General features: G+C 46.8%; 1 protein-coding gene and 1 long non-coding RNA gene across 4 annotated transcripts in view; one reads left to right on the forward strand and one right to left on the reverse strand.

Moving 5' to 3' along the window:
- The window catches only part of CLNK (cytokine dependent hematopoietic cell linker), a 195,571-nt gene that overhangs the window by 85,083 nt on the left and 87,781 nt on the right, over nucleotides 1-22,707 (forward strand). The window lies entirely within an intron of this gene.
- The window catches only part of LOC140849665 (uncharacterized), a 123,343-nt gene continuing 114,579 nt past the window's right edge, over nucleotides 13,944-22,707 (reverse strand). Inside the window, exon 3 of the long non-coding RNA XR_012131819.1 lies at nucleotides 13,944-14,151. This is a non-coding gene — a long non-coding RNA (uncharacterized lncRNA). The remainder of the gene's footprint in view (nucleotides 14,152-22,707) is intronic.

Below are 22,707 nucleotides of genomic sequence, written 5' to 3' on the forward strand. Positions count from 1 at the left end.
CCCAGCAATGGTGGAAATGTTCCAAGTCCAGACCTGCCAACCTGCAGCCATTCGCCACATGGGCATTGAGAACTTAAAATGTGACCGAGTGCAACTTAACTTTTTTTATTAAAGTAGCATTGATATACAGTCTTATGATGGTTTCAAATACACAGCACAGTGGTTCAACATTCACCCATGTTTTCAAGCCCTCGGCCCTCCACTGCAGTCACTGCCTATCAACACAGTAAGATGTTACAGTAAGGTTAATTGTATTCTCCGTGCTCTACTACCATCTGCGTGACCTACCTATATTGTAATTTTTACTTTTTAATTTAAATTTCAGTGAACGTGTGGTTGCTATCTTGGGCAGTGCCAATCTAGAAGCTACAAAGGCATGCCCTGGTGTTCTCCATGACAGCTCTGTGAGTTATATGACGCAGAATGCCTCCTCTCGTTTTACTGATGAGGAAACTTAGTCTCAGAAGAGATCCTGCTAAGATTCCCATGAGCATCTCACGCCATCGGCTGTCTCCTAAGCCTGGGAGCCATAGGCATCCCCCACGCACCCAGCCCAGCAAGGCACACGCAAGCCTTAAGGCCAGTGAGGTGCCGCCTGAGCTGAGAAAGTGCTCTGCCCAAGGAGCCGAAGCCACGGGCTGAGTATCACTCATGTGTCAGCGCTGAGGCACTCTGTCTGCACCGTCTCCCAGCACCAGCAGGAGAGAGCTGGCGGGGTGAAAGGCCCAGCGCCAGTCGGTCCCATGCAGCCTCTCTGCACAGTGCACAGAGGGCCCTGAAATCTGCTGTCACTATGCCATTGGATTGGCCAGAAATGTCCTGAATCACCAGATCAAGACTCTTCCTAAAATTCCTTCAATACACCAGCATTTCTGAAGATAGGGGGAAGGTATTTATTATGGACTAAATTATGTCCCCCTTAAATTCATATGATGAAATCCTAACCCCTGCAACCTCAGAAGGTGACTGCTTCAGAGAGGAAGTCTTTAAAGAGGTAATTAAGGTAAAATGAGGTCATAATGTGAGCCCTAATCCAGTATGGTGGATGTCCCTATAAAAAGGGAAAATGTGGCTGCGATGCACAGAGGGAAGACCAGTCTAAGCAAACTTACACAGCATTTATTTGATAAATCTTTCCAGATTCTAGGGAGCAGCACAGGCAGAACACTTTAATTCACCAAGAAACATCATTAACAACACCAATGCCAACAGCAAAGATGATAATAATAAATGAAAGCTTGCAGCTTTTCACGAGGAATATGCCACTTTCACTACATTTTCACAAAGTTGTGAGGATTAATCATAATCGCTAACCATGGTGAGGCCCCTGGAGCTTCAGGAAGAGGAATTTGTTCAAGTTCACAACGTCCATAATTAATAGATCTATAATTAACAAAGCCAGATCACACACTCATGAATGCTGGAGCTCCTTAATCCTGGACAAATTCTGTTTCATTGTCTTACCTGCTTCTCAGCAAAACCACCTCTGAGCAGGGTGACCATGTGTCTCAGTTCGCCCAAGACACCCTGTGTTTACACTGTTTCCTCAGAGTAATTACCCTTCCGGTTTCAAAAGCCTCTAGGTTTATGCACCTTACTACATGGTCACCCCACAGATAAGCCACATTTCACAGTGGAAGTTTTCCTGGGGTAGTTACAAATTCCGAGGAGACAGCAGCTGCTGTCAGGGTGGAAGGGAAAGTCCTCATGCATTTGGCAGTCTCACAGGCAAATCAGCAGATACAAATAGGCTGGGTGATGGGCCACAGTGTAGACAACAAGGTGCCCTCACACACTCCATTCAGGAGCCCAGCGCCTTGGTTTGAACCTGCCCCTGGCTTGCAGTGAGGGTTTAGGTAGGATGAGGGAACTGAGCTAACTAGCCCTGAGCTCCTTCCAGCTCCACCTCTCTGGCTAATCTGATAAATGCTTTGTATGTTTAAGGGACTTGGATGGGATCAGGCAAGGGGAGAGGAATGATTGACGTGCTCCTAGGGCCACTGCGCCAAATTATCACAAATTTGGAGGCTTAAAGCAATGGGAAATGTCCTTTCCCACAGTTCCCAAGGCCAGAAATCTGAAATCAAGGTTGGTTATCAGCAGGGCCATGCTCTCTCTCCAGGTCCAGGTGGTGGCTGGCAGTTCCCGGCTTCCCTTGGCCTGTAGCTGCCTTGCTCCTCTGCCTCCGGCGCCCCACAGCCACCTTCCCTGCGTGTCTGGGTCTCCACCGTGTTCTCCTCTGCGTGTGTGTGTCTGTCTCTGTGTCTCCTTTTCTCTTCTCATAAAACCAGTCATCTTGGATTAAGGGCCCACCCCATAGGAACTCAATTTACAGCTTCATCACGTCTGCAAAGGCCCTATTTCCAAGTAAGGTCACATTCACGGGTACCAGGGGTTACAATGTCAACACATTTTTGAAGGACACAATTCAACCCATTTCACGGCTTGAGCAGTCTCCCCAGATGCCCGTAAGCAGAGTTACTCCCTCTCCCCTCTGAACCCTCATGGATCGCATGCCATATACGGTGAGTATGGCATTCGTTCTTGTGTGGGAGTGGGTGGTGGTTTGCACACCTCTTTGTCCCACTTTGTGTGCAGGCACCGTGCCTCCTGGTTACCCCCCCACCGTACTTCTCCCTGGCAGCCTCTCACACTGCCTAGCGCTGCCCAGAGCAGCCTGTTCTAGAAGAAGGAACATGGGCTTTGGAGAGAGGTACCACTTTGAACGCCATTCCTGCCACTTCCTTGCCATGGGACTTTGGGTGGGATAGTTAACCTAGAAGATGTTCAATTTCTGCATCTTGGAGAAGGAACAATAACGCGATCACACCAGCTCAAGCCACAAAGGGAAGTTGTTCTTCCCTGAAGAATTCCCAGTCCAGCTGCGCATTTTACCAAATTCCTTGCAGCGATTGTGTTCTCAGACCCTCCTCGTCTCTGATGACTTTCAGCAGTCTCAATGAACCTGAAGACGAAAGTCAAACTGTGCAGAGCTCTGCACAGGGAGGCAAAAATAATCTTCAGTGACAGGTATTTCAAAAAACCAAAGTTTGTTGGAAAGCCAGAGACCCAGAGAGGCCTCTGAGAAGTGGCAGGGTAACTGGAAGAGCTTAAAGTAATGAGGGCTAAAAATGCACAATTTGGGGGAGGGCCACATAAGCCCAGTAGGCAGAATTGTGGCGGGAGCATTATTTTCTCTTCCGTTAGACCAAATGCGGGGAGGTAGAGCACATGAAGCTTGGGGTGCTGACAGGCAAATGCAGTAAATAGAACTTATTAACTTCAGCTTCAATCCCCAGGTTGCAAAGGGCTAAGTGCCCGCAGCAAGCTGGCAGGGAAACAGTGGGGGGTCTGGGGTCTGCCTACTGACCCCAGGACAACTTGTAAGATGCCCCCGAGCCAGAGGGCCATGTGCTTCCTTTTACAGCTGAAGCATCCTGTGAGCCACTTTTTCAGGACAAATATCCAGCCTTCCTTAGTCTCTCCCCACAGTCCTCTTTCCTCAGAGGCCTCCCTGAAGGCCTAGTGACCTCTCTTTCCCTCCTCTGAGCTCTGGCACCTTCAGGAAGGAGGTGCTGGCCAAGGAGAGGGGGCGCCCCATGGGCAGGGCTCAGGATGAGACCATCCATGTGAGCCCAGCTCTACCTTGGTGATCTTGGAAGGTGACTTTATCACTCTGGGTCTCATTTTCCTTGCCTGTAAGATAGGAGTCCTGATTCTGACCTCACTGGCTGTGCTAAGTATTAAGGGGAACATGTAGACACAACACAGAGCTATCATCTTTACGTGACAGAGCACCTAACATTGTTTAACCTGTCCCATTATAGCCAGCCGCAAGAGGCCCACACAGGGACCGAGTGAAATCTGGAAGGGATGTAACAGTGTCTAGCCCTGATATTGTGACCACCAATCTTGCTATGAGTATGGGGTGGATTCTGTCTGCTTTTTGTGTGTCCATCTTTCAGCCCAGCTGCATTCCTGCGTTCAGAGTGGCATGGAGCAGTTATAAACCACAGGCTGGAAAGATGGCAGAATCTTTGGTCTTTGGAGACCTTGTAGACATCTAAGAGAGCATCGTGGTCCACAGCAAAGAGCACTAGTTCCAGAACGAGATATTCTTGGGTTGGGCATCTCATCCCATCAGATTGCTTACCTCTTTTCCCTCCACTGCAATCTGTGATCACAATCATATTTCCCATACAGGGCATGAGAACTGCATGAGGGAATGTGGGTGAAGTGTTAGCATTATCACCTGGCACAAAGTAAACACTCAATAAACGCTGACTTTCATCAGACCTTCTGAGAAAACCACACCCAACTAAGTGATGGTGGGGACAGAATGAACAGCCCAAAGATGCATGTTTCACCAGAGAGAATGTGTGTACCTTCACTTCAGAACTTTTAACTTAGCTTGAATTCCATAAATCCAGTGAAGTTCCAGATTTAAAATGCTTCTGTTGTGGGTGGCCTAGCCGTACATGCTTATTTGTGCCTAAGGTTGGAGTATTTAAAAATATTACTGAGTTTATGATATGCAGTAAATGCAAAAATAGTGAGGGCATTGCAAGTGGTAAAAATGAACATGCAGGATCTTTAGGTGACAAGCAAATAAAAATCATGACTGTCACATAGTTTATGTGATACGATTCTTTCAATAGTAGGAACATTCTAGAAGACAGTGAAACAGATGTGTTTGAAAAGTGTAACCAAGGTGTGTCAACAACATTTATCGAGAAGAGGTGAGTGCTTGTCAGACACTGGGCTAGACCCAGGGGTACATGATATAGAGAACCACTCCCTGCCCTTGAGGTGCTGTGACGTGGTGGAGGGAACTGACTCTACAAACAGTCACACAAAGATCAGATGTGCTGCATGAAATTCACATTTGTAGTGCATGGAGTGCTATGCGGGTGGCAGGAGAAAGTCAAAGCCCCCCCATCCTCTTGCATGCCTTCCCACAGAGCCCCGAGGAGGGCTAAGGATCGTGTCTGCACCCCTCGTGGACTGGGAGATGGGCCAAGATGATGGTGAGTGTGGATGGAGAGAAGTGAGCAGCCCAAAGGGTATTCTGGAGAGGAGGTCACCAAGATCGGTGATGGCCCCATCTGGGGTAGTGGGTAGGAAAGGATGACACCCTGGACTCCAACTGGAGGTGTCCAGTGGTCAGCTCTACAAGGGCTCACGGTGCCTCCTACCACCACCTAACATTGCCCCTCAACCTGGGGACCAGGTGACATACATAGTGAGCCCTCTGTTCAGAGAAAAGAGGCTAGGACTTCAAACAAACAGGCCTTAGAAGCAGACGCATTTGAGTCCTTACTCCATTGTTCATTAGCTGTGTGACACAGGACAGTTGGGGAAATCCTTCTGTTGTTGGAGGTTCACTCAAAAATTAGAAATAATTCCTGTACCACAGAGTGGCTTCAAGAATGAAAAGAGATAGAAAACTTCCCGATTGCTGGACACTACAGTTGAACTAATTTCTCTTTCATTTTTCCATTTCCTTTTTTCTCCTCTATCACTATGACTTTGTGATGATGCTAAAGTGAATTAATTATTAGACATGTAATTAAAGATCATTAAAATTGTTATGCAATGTTAATTTTTTTTTTTTGCTTTACCCCTATTTCATATAAATAGATAGATTAGATAGAGATAGGTGGTGACAGATAAATAGATAGGGGACAGGTAGTTAGGAAGAGATGGTAGATAGGTAGATAGCTATAGCTTTATCTATCTATCTAGATCTTTCCAGGTACAGACATATAAATAATATAGGTAAGATGTACATTTAGATTTAGATATAGATATAGACCAGTGTTCTCATCCTATTTTCAGACAACATGATGATCTGAAAAATTTCTAGCTCCCTGTAATTGTGATCTTTCCTCTTTGGCCATTTCCTTTTCTTTTTCTTCATCTGAGCATCTGGAACAGAGGCAATATCTATCAGCTTCCCATCTGTCTCTGGTTTCCAGCCTTCTGCTTTACCACTGCTGCTCATCCTACAACCCAACGCAATTAAATGACTTCCCACGGAAGGCAGCCGGAGCACTGCGCCTTTATGAGAGAGGATGCATATACCTCAGGCAGCTTGGAAAAGCTTTTCAATCAATATGCTCCCGGCAGGGATCGCTCAGACGGTACTTATATCCCGTAGAGTTCTTCAGCAGCTGACCTCATCGTGTTGTCCGAAAGATGACTGGACACCAAGAAGAGCAGAAGAGAAGTGGACTGCCAGGAGGCAGGCTTTGATTATGCTATGATGGGAAGTGAGAGTGACTGGGGAAGGCTCTGGCACATGGCGCACCCATGTGATATGGTAGCTGGTAGAGGGCATCTTCTTCTGGGGGTCTCCTCCATACCTTCTGTGACACCTTCACTACAGCCCTGATTCATTTGCCCATCCATTTATTCATTCATTCAGCAAATACGCATAGAAATAAACATACCTTCAACTCTGGGAATTAATTCACTTTAGCATCATCACAAAGTCACAGTGATAGAGGAGAAAAAAAGGAAATGGAAAAATGAAAGAGAAATTAGTTCAACTAATTGACACAGGACAATAGTGTCTGCCTGGCTTGCAATAGGCACTCCATAAATAATGGTTTATTTGTATAATTACTAAAGAAATGTATGCGTTTACGACTGAATGAGAGGATGGATAGAAAAGTGAGTGAGTGAGAAGGAAGGATGCTCAAGGCTCTGAGACTGTGTGGGTAGAGAGCAGGAATGAGGGCTGCTGGGGGAGGGAAGACAGACGTTCCCACTCCCACCATGTTGCTATCATTAATTTTATTGGTTCCATTCCTTCCCAGAGTTTACAGTCTATTTGGTAAAAAAGTGTCTCCATCATTTCTGAATCCAAAACCCACAGCTCAGGGCACAGCCTAGAGTGAGAAAAAAGCAGGGAAATAACTGGTGAGCAGACTCAGGCCAGGAAGCGCGATCTGCCTCTGGCTGCCAGGAGACCTTGAGCTGTCCCTGGAGCTCTCCCCACCTCTGCTTTCTCCTCCATATGATGAGGGTCCTGAGATCCTCTCTGCTTATCTCACAGAATGGTCACAGTCCAAAAGGGACAAATACGTGTCGCAGTAAGTTCTCAGCCATCAAACGTTATATAAAGGCAAACTTGTGCAAAAGGCATCAGCAGACTTAGGAGAAAAATAAATGGGCAAAAAACAAATTTAATAACATTTTACCAATGTCCCTAAGGCCCAGGGACTTTCATAGGAAACAGTCTGACCCCTGGAGTGGGAGCATGGTGAGGCTATTACCAGTGTATCACTTAATTATTGCCCAGCTGTCACCATGCCTGGCTCCCCCAGCCTGCGGAGGTCAGGCCATGCAGTGGCTCTCAAATACTACCTGTGGGCTGAGGTAGGCTGGCAGCATGGGAAGAAGAAGTAGGGCTTTTATTTTCAATATTTCTTGAAATATTTCTGTAGCTTTGAGAAGACATGAGCTCCTGGGTCACCCTCGCGGAGGATCTATGCTGGAGCCTTGAGAGAGCCTGGGGCGGCCCCTTTAGAAAGCGCCTTCCCAATGAGCAGCCAGTGAGAGCCGCTGGCCCACCCACCAGCATGGGGCCTTGCCCCCCGAGCTCTGCAGTGCAGAAACTGTTGCCTCAAAACCTGCTTTGGCTTGAGAGACTGGCCAGGACAGGTCTTCTCACTGGTGACGGGGAAAACTCCCTGAGTTTGGCTGAAACTCTAAACCCTGAGTTGAGGTTTTTTAGGTCTGGGTGTCCCCTCACAGTCTAACACCCCAACAATGTTAGCACCTGCTCAGTCCCGCTGCCTCTGCATCCACATCCAGTTCCTGGGGTATGGGAAACATCAGGGGGCCTCCTAAGTGAAACCTCTAAGGCCTTGGATCTCAGGTGGGCTGCATGTCTGGGGAAGGTGGGCCTGCCTCACCCTCTTCGGTAAAGCCCAGCCCAGATTAGCTCTATTAATGACTACTAGTTACTGAGCCAGGCCTTGCCCCAAGCTGGCAGGGGAGGCAGGCACTGCTCTCTTCACTGCAGAGGCCAAAGCCATCCAGCCCTTCCCAGAGAAGTAGGAGCTGAGTCCGTCCACACCTGCCCCCAAAACCCCCCTGCCCCTCAGGCCCCATTCAACAAGGTCCTGGGAATGACTGCAGGGGCTGTTACGGCCTGGAGAGCCATGGACAGACAGACCCTGCCTTTAAGAAACTCAGCATTAGTTCAGAGAGGAAAGAAGTAATCTCACAAATATTTGCAACCATAGTAAGCTCAGGGATGACCTTTGAGAGGAGGTGTTGATGTCACCGGCATTAGAATGTAACCTTGAGTTGAAATCTGAAGGACAATTGGAAAGCTCAGCAAAGAATGAAAACTAAATGAATAAACCTCCCGTCGGAGGGAACCACATGGAGAAAGACTTGGAATTTGACGGGATAATGATCTTTTTGAGGAAATGAAAGGTTAGTATGGGTGGCCTGAGTTAAGGAGGAAGATGGGGGTGAACCTGTGAAGGGCCATCAGAAACCATGTAGGTCTATGCGGTCTGCACTCCGAGAACAAGGTTTTCAGGCACTGGGTTAACATAAATAGATACGCATTTGAAAAGTTTGCACAGGCTGCTTTCTGGGAACAGATTAGAGGGGCACAAATAAAAGGAGGTGCAGGAATGCCAGCCATGAGGCTGTCAGCCCAGTGAGAGGCAGGGGGCTGCTCCCAGCCACCTCATGGGCTGCTCAACCTTGTGCCTCGTGTCACTTTCTCTAGAAGCAGAGCCTGAGATGCGGATTCTCCTCGGGGTGGCTGAGGGAGGGGCAGGAGCGCCCTGCAGAGGACAAAGGAAGCCAGGAGAGGGCAAGAGGTTGTGGGGAGGTCTGGCCTGATCGCTGGGCAAACTCCAGAGCATGAGCTGCACCACAGAGGTCGTTCAACCCAGAGGCCAGGGGCCAACTCAGTCAGCGGCTCAGGGTGTCCATGGGGATGCGAGAAGGGACCCCAACCTCTCTAGCATCCCCAGGCCAGATGGCTTCTGTCCGTCAAACGCAGTCCTCCTGAGGAGGGTGCAGATATGAGTCAATAGCAATCACTAGTGGCAGGAAGAGGGGTGTGTTGGCTCAATGAGGGGATACACTGAAGGCACCATTAGCATCTCCCACAACTCCAATTGCAATAGCATTGTTTGAATAAATTAATCAAGCTCAACAGGTATCCAAAGGGTTGAACAAAGCCACTCAACACCAGGTTGTTTGTCTTCATGCAATGTCTGTTATTTAACAAGTCTTGATATTAAGGTCCAGCATAACCTATACCAAGGTGCTCATCTGTTCCAGCATTTACTGGTGGCCCTCCAACTCTGTTGCACTGAATTGTTTGAATGATGTGAACCTATCTACTGTAAATACTGTATGTTACCAAATAGCAAACTACATCAGTTATTCTTAAATAGGTAATGTACATACATTTGCATAGCTAATGACTTTTCCTCCAAAAGCTAGAGCAGAGGGAGGAAGGGCAAGATGAGAAGAGGATTCTCCTTTCTCCCAGCCTCTGATGTCCCACAACAGCAGACAAGGCCATGCTTGGAGGTGTGTGTTCCTCCTCTTCTGCATAAAGAGCGTAATGGTGCTCAGATGCCTTGGACTGCATCCAGCAACATGATACTGTGGCTGGTCCCAGCGTCTGTAAAAGTCACCATCTCACCAGTAAAACAAACCCACTTTCTGTAGATATCAATCTTCCAACCAACAACTTGGAGGGAAAAAGTTTAACCTTTTAGAGAAGAAGGCAAAGCTGTCCTGGACATGGCTTTGATTTCTCTGCTTATGCAATTGTGGATTAGGCAAAGTTTACCCAGCCAGGAGTACGCAGGAAATCATGAGGGCTATATTCCAGTGCTAACTTCCTGTAAGTAACATGGCACAGAGCTCTCCCTGTGAGAAGGTTCAGGGAGATCGAGGAGCCTATTCAGAAAACAGATGAATAGTGGGTAGCAGAACGCAGGCATGTTAAGAGCCACATTATAAAATTTCATGCAGCTATTAAATGTGATTTCATGGAGGTATATTTAATTGTGTGCACCTTTTTAACAAAAAAAATCATTACTTGCATTGCATGTGTGTTATAAACTAGAATATGTCAAGATTCGTATTTATGGCTTTTTTTCTTGTTATTCCTCATATTTATCTTCTCAATTTTCTACACTGTCCACATATTAGTTTTGTAATTATAATGTTACATAAATAAAAACTTAAAAAGAAATTTAAAAAGAAAAAAGGAAAGGCGAGAGTAAGAGGGAAGGGCTGACTCCCCAGTGTCAGGAAAGGAAGAGAAGGGGGGAGAAAAGGAAATCTGTGTGAAGCAGTTCGAGGCCTTGCAAGACAATCAAGGGAAGATGGGCTGCAGCAGGTCAATGAAGTAAAGAGAAGAGGAGCAGGAAAGAGAAAATGGATGAGAAAGAGGGAGGTGGAGGCAGGAACTTTCTGCCCAAAATCTATGCCTCTTGGAGACAAATAATAATAACCAGACCGTTGTCCTCAGAGAAATTTTATAGATGTGGACATTTTGTAGATGTGGAGTTCATAGGTGAGAGCTGGGTTCTAATGGCAGCTCTACGGAGGAAACATGACACAAAGCCCCCCTTGTGGTGCATTTTATCGACGTAGAAATTGAGATCTGGGCTCTGACGCAACTTCCCCAAAACCCTGGAGAGAATGAACCGCGGCGGGCCAGAGGGGACCTGCGACTGCACAGAATGAGCTCGGGGGCTCTGGGAATGAAGCCAGTGCCGCCACCTGCCAGCCAGAATGGACAGACAAGTCACAGAGGTCCCCCCAAATTCAGCGCCTAGAGTTGAAAGATAAGAATAATAATTCCCATGCTGTGGGAATCAAGTCAGGGTTAAATTAAATGAAGAGCTGAAATGCAATTGCTGGTACATAGTGGGTCACCAGTTTGGCTTCCTTTCCTAATCTAGGTACTCTTCCCCCTCCACATGAGAAACGTGTCCCCCACCCCGCATCAAGCCTTAGACATGTCAGTGGGGCGCTGACGGGTATCATACCTGGCGCAGTCAGCAAGAGGACAAGGCTTGTTTTCAGTGCCCCTCTTGCCTCCGCCTGCCACTGTATGTCTCTCTGCTGCGCCCGTATCTGCCCCTCCCTGCTGCACAGCCCAGGCACACATACACACACAGCCTTTAGTACCATAAGTGCCTGGCACTCTTCATTTTCAAAGTTCATAAAAGATCTCACTGGGTTTGAAGGGAACAGTCAATTGGAGAGAGATGAGCCCAGAAAAGCCAAGCTCAGTGTAGAAGCAGCGAGAAAAGCAAAACACAAACTGTTACAATGATCTTATGATGGTGTCAGCCTGTCATGTCTGCCTCCACCCTCTCCCTGTAAGCGCGGGATCCCTGCCCCCACAGAGTGGGGGACAGCTCCGCTTTCATTTACAGTGGTTAATGTTTCCCCGTAATAGCAACCCTCAAGTCCCATCTGACATCCCCACGGACTGGCTGATAGGTCTTTTAAAAGTCCTGGGTCGTTTTACCGCTCCATATACAGGAGATCTTCATGTCAAAGGCATTTTGGAGCTGTGTTCTCTGTGTGCCTGGGGCTTTGGGGACAAAAGAGTCATCCACATTCACAGAACTATGATGATGACTATTTTAGTGCCCAGGAAAACTACTGCTACTCATTCTCCTTGGAAACTGCTGAGAAAGACGCTGTGGACTCTCTGCCCTGTAAGCAGTGAATTAGAACCAAGGAAGATTTGAGGCCAGCCTGGTTTTGCCACCAGCTGGACCGGAAACGTTGACCCAGTCACTTCTCCTCTTCAGGGCAGTTTCCTCAGCCCAAACACAAGGAGTTGGATGCAGTCGCCATTTCCCAATGTGTGTCCCTCCAGACACCAATGACCAAGATTCTTTAGAGGAATAAAATGGGTTGTTTCATAACCAAGTAATATTGGAAGCAGGCAGGACAAACCCCCTCTCTTGAATTTCATGATGCTTATTAGCACATTAAAGTCCCTGAGAAGTCATGTAGGAAGTATGTCTGCAGTTTTTCATATCCAGTGGGTTAAGCAAAACCACTTGACATGAGGTTGCTTCTGTTCCTGCAATGTCTGCTATCCAACTGGTCTTGAGAGTAGGGTCCAGCATAGCACGCTAGCACTTACCAGCACTTACTCCTGTCCCACCAGCACAAATTGTTCACATGATGTAAACTGAAACTACCCAAGCTGTTTACTTTCCTGCCTATGGATGGGGAAGAAAGCAAACCCTCCAAAAGTCTGGGCTGCTGCAATTGCTGGGATGTTCACATTTCGCTGGAATTCTTGTCTCAGGAACGTATCAGAGTTTCAGGTTAAACACATACCTTACGGAGTGTAACAATCCATTTTCTTTCCTCTCACTTGTCTACCCTCTTATCTTTGAAGTCTAGACACCACCACCATGTGACTTGGGGTCCACAGGTTTGCTAGGATTGGGGTCCCCTTCTGACACAGCTGTGGTTTCCACCATGGCACTTCCACCTGGAATCAGCACAGTCTGTTCCTTTGCCTGTTTCCCCCTCTACACTGAGCACCCCCAGAGGCGAGGGCACAATCTCATTAAAGACCGTATCACTGTGCACCTGACACAAATAGTAACATCTAAGTCATTGAGTGCTTATTCCGTGTGAGACGCTATCCGCTTCAGTCCTTTCAAGTATGCAATGAAGTAGATAGTGGCACTACGTTGATTTATAGACAAGGCTTAGGAATGTGTACTGGCCTCAATTCTAAGTCCTAAGTCCCACAAAAGGTTAGGGGCTGAAATTTGATCCACCATATTATATTACCCAGAGACACTGATGAGATGCTGAGCAAATATTGCTGAAAGGAGAAATGAGCAAAGCTCTACTGAAGGAACTTCCTGCAAGAAGGTTTTGTACTCTCGGGACCTTGGTGCTAATGGTCCATTAACCCTCTCCAAGCCAGGCATCTATCTCTAAAACCCGCAGAGGGATTGGTTAAGTCAGGAGCTCATTGAACCAATCTGAGCACCTTAAGGAGAAGCCATTCTCTAGGAGAACTGTACATAGTATACATTTTAAAATAATATTTTAAGCTTCATTATTAAGGTATAACATAATAAAAATCATTGAGTTGTACACTTAAAATAGAAGAATTTCATGGTATAATTTTTTATGCATTTGTACCCTCTACCAAACCATGAAAAGGGGCTTTGATGCCAAATTCATGCCCTTTCTCAGTAAAGAACCAGCTGGTGTGGTAAAGCTATCTCTGCTGTAGCAAGAAAGCCCCTTTCATCTCCACACCATTTCAGCCAAGGGTTGTACAAAGACCTTTCTCGTTGGACCAGAGCCCTCAGGCCTGAGTTGTAGCTAGTTGTAGCCAATTACATCTCCTCATGAAGTGTGAGCTCTTAGAGGAGGAGAAGAGGATGGCGAGAATGAACAAAGTCACATAAATGTCTGGGAAGAACATAAGGCTTGAAATCAGGTGACCCAGATTTGCTTTCCAGCTTCACCCCTTTTAATTTGGGTGACTGCAAGCCTCAACTTTCCCGACTGTAAAATGGGCATAATGACTGTTAGAAGCCTGGGTTCCAGGCTGACTATAGCCCTAACAATCTACACGGCATTTACCAAACAAAGGGGTAGTGCTCAAAGACACTTAAATATTTTCTACTCCTTGAAATCTTTCAATGGCTAGAATTTAAGGTCTCAAATTTCCAGGCAAAAACTTTTTTTTTTCCTAGTCTCTAAGCAGCTAATGTTCCCAAATCACTTGCTTTTATGACCTAGATTGCAAATACTAAACCCTGTTTTGCCCATATGAAAGAGTGATTTGAGAACCATTTAACAGTGTACATTTTCTCAGCATCTCAATCACAGAAATACCTGGGCGAAATGGTTCAGTGCTGATACGCTGTGAAAATTTGCAGTGTTCTATTACCCTTACAATTGTTCACCTCTTACCTGTGGAGTCCCCGCTTCTCATGGGACAATAGGCTGCAGTTGGGAAATTTTTTTGCTGCACACAAAAGACATTCACTGAGAAGCCATGGGACCCAGCTCCCAAGGGAATAGTGAGTTGTCCTTCACATTTCAACCTGTACTTCATCCTTGTCTTGACATTTTATTCTTCACATCTTCCTAGAGAGAATAGAAGAGGACAATGCATCTGACATTGGTTTGCGGAATCCAAGGGTAGAATAAATTCCCAGGCTAGAGATGCCAGGGGTTAACACTTGTGAACCTTAGCTGGGTGTGGTTCACTTCAGACACGTGGTACATTTTTGTCCTCAACTCTTACCTAACAAAGCTTATGACCTTGACTCAAAGGACCCCAAAATGGAAAGGCCCCAGTGACACTTAGTTTTCTCATAATTACAGACTTCTTCATCCATTCCTTATTCTACAAATGTTTCCTAGATATCAGTTATCTGTCCATAACTGTGCTTGAGGCCAGGAATTAGGAGCCAAGTGAGATAGTCCCCATCCCCAAGAATCACCCTGACATGTTGCTATGTCCTGCCCTCTCCAGGAAGACGTGTTTCTACTCTGTCTCAAGGGATAGACGGGCAAGTAAGCTGGGAATCACAGTCAGTATGGTAAACAGTGTGAAGGGAGTAAGCGCGAAGCACCGAGAAAGCCGGGAGATGGGCCGCCTAGCAGGGAGGGCAGCAGGGCATGCTTAAGGGGGCACAGCCGGACCTCAGTTTTGAAGGATGAGCCAGTTAACTGGCTCAGGAGGCGTCAGGGAGCCCAACAGCCAGGGCAGGAGTAACCCGATGTGGGATGCCACCTGCCATGGGTGGGGTGCGTGGCATCTTTATGGGAAAATGAAGTGGGCGGCATCAGGGTTAGAGAGATGCTGGCCAAGGAGCTGCAGATAAAATCAGCAATCCTTTGGCAGGGAGTGAGTACCTGTGTGAGGAGCCTCTGTAATAAGTGGGTTTCCGGAATCTGCATCAACATAGATACCCTGCATGAAAAAACCTTACCAAAAAGGATAAAGCAGTTGATCCACCCAGAAAAGGCACAGAGCCCTAGTGAAGTGGTCCCTCTCCAGAACAGAGGTATCTCTGGCTGTTGCCTAATTGTGTGGCTTAGGTACACAAGCTCTCTGTTCCTGGACTTCAAACCTCTCGTTCTCACAGTGAGGAAGGCTCTAAGGGAGGGCGGGCAGGGATGAGGTCCGATGCGTGTTCAGTTCACCCCTCTTCATCTTGATACCCAGAATTTCCCACTTGGCTGTGAAGACCAAGGAGGAAGGAGGAGGGTCCAGGCTACAGATTTCTCACATTTTTGTGTGAAAAGAACACCAGGGCCTAGTTACCTAGGTCCTCTCTTTTCCTACCCCTGAGATCCGTTAGTGAATATTAAGACAGGGCAATGTGGAAAGAATCCTGTGCTTAGAGCCAAACAGGAATAGTTCTGGCTTGCAGTTTCCACTTGCCATGTGGAGCAGGGTATTTCAGGTCCTTTGGCCTCGGTTTCTCCATCTGCAAAATGGGGTAAGAACACTGGGCAGATTGCCTTAGACTCTAAGTGCAAAGCACACAGCACAGCGCTGTGTTAAACACCTTGCTATTTCTCTTTTAATTTTTGGTTTTCATATTTTTTTTATTTTTCGAGGATCATAGCAATCTATTTCAATCCATCCATAATGCCAAACGTCCTCTGTCTTGCCACAGAGGTGAAACTAATTGTAATAGCCAATTAGTGAGGTCACTGTCACACAGAGAACAGCCAAGGTGCTCTGAGGATGGGAGCTCGTAACACTTATTTCCAGCAAGGTGCTGACCACCTCCTCATACCCAAACACAGCCTCAAAGGCTCCATCCGCCTCCCACTGATGTCATTCCCGGGGTACTGGCAGCAGCTCAGGAATTCTGACTGGTTTGAAAACACAAAGCTCCTAAAACCAGACCGAGTTTACTTCCCTAACAGGTCATTGCAATGCTTAATTCCAACTTAGCATGAAACGGCTCTGGCGATTGCCCTCCGGGTGGCTGGGTGTTGTTAGAGTGAATTACAGCGGGTCCACGGGGGTCGGGTCCCTGCAGGGACGGCTCCAGAAGGCCTGACACGCGGCTCCCAGCGAGGCGAGCAGTGCTGCAGAGCCCAGCGCCGCTCACAGCTGCTCTGTGGGCAAGGACCGCGCCTGGGACGTTCACCGACGATCGGCCAAAGCTAAAGGATGCCGCCACTGTGTAATTTCCTCCTGAACCTTCTTTGGAATGTAGGTTTGTTTAGGCGTACTTTTCATGCTCGTATAATTCACCATTTCAAATACACAATTCAATATTTGTTTAAGTAAACTTACCAATCTGGGTGCCTACCACCGTAAATCAGTTTTAGAACATCACCATTATTCCACTAAGATTTCTCACAAACCACTTTCTGCTGACGCTGGTGCCCAGCTCCCCACCCCAGCCCCAGGCAACCCCTAATCTACTTCCTCTCTCTCTAGACTTGCCTCTTCTGGAAAGTTCATACACACAGAATCATAAAATATGTAGTCCCTTGTGTCTGGCTTCTTCCTCTCAACCTGTTTTTGAGGTGTGTCCAAGTTGTAGCATGAGGAAGGGTTCACTGCTTCCTATCCCGACTGGAATTCCACTGCCTAACTATGCCCCGTATTGGTTACCCATTCACCAACTGGTAGGCATTTATAGGTGTTTTCCTTCTTTGCCTCTTACGAATAATACTGCTGAGAACATTTGTGTGCAAGACTTTGTGTGCATACATGTCTTCTTTCCTCTGGGGTAGATACCTAAGTGTGGAATTGCTAGCTTGTATGGTAAATTATGCATTTAAATTTTTAAGAAACTGTCTCCAGAATCTTAATTCTTTGGCACAAGCTCGTTTACTCTTTCGTTCACAACTAAAAGGCTAGTGATTCTAACACTAGGAACATACCCTGCTCACTGTTTCTCCCTGCTCACGCCTCTCCTTACAGCCCAGGATTGAAAACAAACACGGACGCTGCTCTTTCTCTTCCAGTTCACACACAGTAGAAGAGACGTGAAGGGTTCAAGTGATAAAGAGAGCCTGCCAGAGGAGCAAGGACCTCTGGTTTCTCTTGCTGTCTTTCCTGGCTATACGGTGCAGAGCAAAACAAAATAACACTTTAGAAGTTACTGGGAAATCAAACCTTATGCTTCAGACAGGTGGCTTGGCTCATGAATTACTAAGGTCTTTATTTTTAATGCTCTGAGCAAACGTTAACTATTTTCCAATTAGACTTGAATTTACTGGAGAGTTTTGCATACCTACTGCCTGACACAGAAGATGAAAGTAGGAAAGCATTTTCAAATGAGCAATCTCTGTCCTTCCGCGGCTTACAGCCCCACTGACGCGAAACCCATACCTTATAATTACTCATCACGTCGGAATTCATTAGGTGATTATGGATCTTTTCTCCTCTTCTGCTCACACTAATCCTATGGACAAAGTTTTTTTTTTTTTAGAGGGAATAGAAAATGATATTTGAACTTAAATCTGCCCTGGGTTTACAGCTCCTACAGCTATAAACTATTTTTCGCTAGGGAGTTGATAGGGAGTTGATCACGGAGAACAGCTAAGCAAGTATTGAGATCATTAGCATATTAGGGAAGGGAACAGGAGGCCCCCTGATTTACATATACTTAGGGCCAGGGGAGGGGAGGAAGGCCCCATAATTCTATGGGATTGTCTTCCTTTCGGCTTCCTTCACTTGAAAGGAAAATAAAATTAACTTTCCTTGAGCACCTAGCCTTACATCACATCTACTAAGACAGTATTATTGTTGCACTTTAGAGATGAGAAACATGAGGCTCAGAGCAGTAAAACGATTGCCCAGAGCCAGAAACCCTGTGTCTAATCACAGATGTGCCACAGGCCAGCCATCTCTGGCGCCTAAGTTGAGCTCATCATGCCACGGCAGGGGACGCTGTAAACGGTTAAAGTTCTAAGTGGGGAGCTAGTGGTGTTCTAGTAACTTTTTAAATGTTTAACAAGCAGCTCCCTGGAGGGAAGAATGTGTGCATATATACATACACAAGTTTGTTACAAATTTTACCCTGATGTATAGAATGTATAGCATACAATTTTAAAATAATAATGAAATATACAGTACTCTCTATTGTGAATTTCCTATAGCCAATTGATTCTCACAAAATGATCTCATTGATTTCTGCTGAACCCTGTAACCCTAGCCTGCCTATGGTTGCAGCTGATGAATGAGTACAGTTCTGACATGAATATTGATTGATATTTTCCTTTACATTAAAGAGAAAGACAGAAGTGAAACAGCAGAGAAGTCTGCCAGGACCTCACTTTTCAGTGATGGGAACAACTCTGCTGAATCCGAAAATAGTTTTGAATACTGGAAAAATAGTCCCTCAGCTTTTGTGCCATGCACAAAGTTTCAGCTACAGACGTGACACCCTTTTAAATTAAATCTGCTTTATTAATGTTTCCTCCGCCATTCTCTTAAGTTAGTCCATCAACAAAGGAATAAATCAAACCCTGATTTGTAGCATGCCAATCCCGATGGTATAAATCGGTACCGATGGATGTTACTAAATGAGGAGTGCTGGGAAAGAATGCACAGCGGCATATTCGCACCGCGCAGATACAATAGAGGTAAATAGTATCAAGACTCTAGGTAAGAGCAAAATGCAGTAAAATAATTAGAAAGTGGTGTGTTTTGAGTATTTCTTACCATTTTTTCACTATAATTTGTCCAACTGTAATTTTATATGATTTAATTTTTAACAATGGCTTATTTATCAACTGGCCCTCAAAGTTCCTGACATATTATGGGTCAGCTCTGCTGTGCAATGTGAGCTGGCCCTGGCACACTGCCAGTGACCCAGGTAGCTGCACTTGCCTTCTCCCTCCCCATGTAGGTCTGATGTCGAAGGCCTCCTTCGTCACTGACTTTCTGTAAAAGACGTGGGGCCTTCCCTGAGCACTGCCATTGCCAGCTGGCCATAGGAAAGTTATTTGATCTCAAGACTCATTTCTATCTTTGTCAAGTGGAGATAGTCAATAGCTTCACAGCGTCACTGTGGTGATTGCTAAGGGGACCACCACTGTGACAAGATACTGTACCTGCTCAGCATCTATGTGTTCACCCCACAGTCGGCCCCATCATACACCCTGGGGCCCTATGCCTGGGACAGGTGCATGGAGAATGGCACTGGCCCCCATTCTCTTCTAGTTTCTGTTGTTACTGTACCCAAACTAACAATGACCAGATGGCCTTTCTGATTAGGAGAGTGAGTATCGGGCCCAGAAGTACTAAGTAACAAGGTTGTTCATGATGGACTTATTAGATTCTCACAACAGCTCAGAGAAGCAGGTGTTCCTGGCTTCATTTTGAAAATGGAGAAAATGAAGTCCAGAGGGATCAAGTCACTTACCCAAAGTCACATGAAACCAACCCCACTTGAGGTGCACACAGAGCCCACGGCCTCTTGTTACCATGCAGACTCCGGTTCTGTGGGGCTGGGGTGGCACCTGGGATTCTGCATTTCCAACAAGCTCTCGGGTGCTGCTACTGGTCCAGGAACCACCTGTGACTAGTGAGGAGCTGGTCCACCCAGGCTGAAACTCAGATGCTGCCATTTAGCTGATTCCAAAGCTCATGCTCTTAAACCCCCGTGATAGTCAACCTTCTGGAGAATAAAAGATCTGTGCCAAGTAGGAGTCTACTGAAGGGGGTTGGGGCTTCCAGGGACACAAGGGCATCAGAAATGTCTGCAGAAGAGAGGACACCTCAGCTCCTGGACCCTCTGTGGATGAACCTCCTGGCTTCTCTATAACATCACCAGCCTTCTCTGTAAAGATACCATTTTTCATTATTGGAACCACTCATCATGTGCTAGGAACCATACACCCAGGAAGTCGAATAGCCCACGAAAATTCCCCCCACCACCAGGCCCTTGCAGACATCTCACTTAGTCATCTTCAGGGGAGAAAACTTAATCACTGAATGCACTGAAGTCTGAGCCAGAAGAACCTCAGTGTTCAACTGACCTGCATGCTTGTGTCACAGCTGGGGAAGTTCAAGTCTGCCAATGGCAAGTACACCACGAGGAGGAGTTTGGGTGAGAGGCACCAGCCCTGCCCTCTTATTCTCCAGCCAGTGAGGCAGTCACCACTGGGGTGCCCAGGCATTCGGAGCATGTGGTCAGCCCCCAGGCCCTCACTTCCTCTGGAATCCTGAGCATGGCTTGCTCTGGGCTCCAGGTGGGACAGACTGTCTCTAGCAGGCCGTCAAAGATGAAGCCAAATAGGTAAACAGAGCAAAACGAAATCGGTGAAAACTTGCAATGTTGGGAAACATGCTTTTTTAATGGTTTCCAGGGAAACCAACATTAAGGAGAGATTACTTCTGAGATAGCCAGAATCCCAGCCTTTGTTAGCAAGGTAAAAACACGCCCCTGCTCCCTAACCTCCTGTCACCCCCACAGTCCCAGGCTCCAGCTGACATCCACTCCTGCCCTGCTTCCCAAAAGGTCTCCCTGCTTCTACTGCATCCCCCAGCAGGTGCACCTCTTCTCCAAGAGCAGTCAGAAACATCCTATGCACACATAATTGATATCATTGATATCCCTCTGTCCAAGACCCAGGCGCGGCTTCATATTTATGTGGGGGCTATGTCCAAGGCCGCTCAGTGACAGCAAAGCCCCCGGCCCCTGCCCTCCCTCCCCCAGAAGCCATTGGCTCATCTTCCCAGTGCATCCCTGCCCTCCTCCTCGGCAGCCACAAAGACTCCTCGCTTTGACCCAACTGTTTGGCCTGCTGCCGCCTTCAGGCTTTCACCCCTGCTGTCCCTGGATGCTCTGCAGGGACCCTGTGGCTGACTCCCCACAGGGCCTTCTCACCCTCTCGGCGAGGCCCTTGACCACCCATGACCTGCCCACATCTTTACACTCACTATAATGTAGCCTTCCCTTCCCCAAGGACAGAGTTCCTCTGTGTCTTGTTCCCTGGGAGGTAGGAATCCTAGTTTTGTTCACTGATGTATCCCAAGCACTGAGAAAAATTTCTGACCCATACTTTGCACTAAGAGGAAGAAAAATGTATTATTGAATTAATTTTGATAAAGATTTCCAGCCCAAATATTTATTGAGGAAGTATTATTTTCCAAGCACTATTCTAAGCATTTCACATGCATCATCTCATTTAATTCTTACGATGTTCTCGAAATACAGCAAAATCCAAACACCCCCTCCCCCCCAGTGCCAGGTGAGGCTCTTAAAGAGTCCCCAGGAAGTACAGCCAAGAGGATGCGTTTCAGGGATCAGCCCCAGCTCTGGCTTTCCAGGGTTGATTATCCTTCACTAAGTGCTTTGAAAACCAGTGTCACCAGACAATGTGCTAAAACAGTTCTGCTGTGACTCAGAACTCAGCAGACCAGGAAAGCAACTGGGTACAAAAGACAGCACATAAGCCCTGGGATCCTGGCCACTCTCCATTTCTATGAAACCCAACATGATGCCATAAAAAGGAATGGTCTTTGAGATACTGAGCCCCAGCTCAAGCTCTTACTAGCTTCATGGCCACAGGCAACGTATTTGGCCTCTCTGGGCTTCTTTTCCCCAGCTGTAAAGTATAATGCATCAACAGGAAAAAATTGAAAAAAGTGATTAACACCTGGCAGTATCTTAGGTCCACTTGTCCATTATGCCTGGTTGTAGGGACTGATTTCAAACTCATGCTTCTTCCTCAGGACAGTGATATTGGGCAAATCTGATAGGAAAGCTCAGCCCCCTCGCTTCACACCGATCTGTGCTGAAACTCCCCTGTGGGTGGGGCGCTGTACTAAGAGCTGGGATTGCAGAATTAACGGTAAATGTCCTTTTTTCACTGAGAGATGTGGGTGGGCAACTTGAGTTCTTTCAACACTAGTTGCCCAGAAGATTTAAAAAGATGCATCTGCAAAGAGAAGGTGGCGACTTCTGTTCATCTGTAGGCTTTGTCCCCTTAGAAATTTGGGGAGTGTGGAATGTTATTTATGCTGCTTTCTCTGTTTACAGAGATCTGAGGAAGCAGGTCCATTCAGGGACAGCATGATTGCTCATGACGCTGCCATTCAGGGGCAGTGGCGGCTGCAGCAAGAGCAGTGGACAGTGTCAGGGGCCAGACCTCAGGAGGCCAGTGCGCCATGGTCAGGAAGTGGACTCTGACCATGGGCAGGAAACACCAGGTTTTCGGATGAGGACTCAGACCACAACTTGGTGGGTGGATTGGAAGAAGTGAGAAATGGGCTAAACATGGAGAGATTACTGCAGAGGGGGCTATAGATCCCGCAGGAGAGAAGGTAGAGCCCAGTCCAGTAGCTAGCATGTTCTAGAACTTTCCCTGTCCCTTATCTCCTTTCCTACCTTCCTTTCTTTGGTGTCAGTGTTGGGCTAGGAGGTAGAGAAAAGGATTTGACTGGGAGCCTCATTCTCTGGAAGCACCCCGGCCTCTAAGCATGAGGTCCCTCCCAGGCCTGCCTGCAGACCACAGAGGAAGGTCAGTTGTGTAATCTCTGCCCTCGAGTTTTTATTGGATATGTGCTAACCAGGCAAGAATCAAGATTTTGTTTCCAGGGATTTTTTTTTAATTCACATATTGCTTTTTTCATGTCATTTTCTATCACCATCCAGAATCTTTCAGGCATGACCATCTATAAATTAAATTCCACTATGAACACATCTACAGACC

This window comes from Manis javanica, chromosome 5 (genome assembly GCF_040802235.1).
Source record: "Manis javanica isolate MJ-LG chromosome 5, MJ_LKY, whole genome shotgun sequence".
Lineage (NCBI taxonomy): Eukaryota > Metazoa > Chordata > Mammalia > Pholidota > Manidae > Manis > Manis javanica.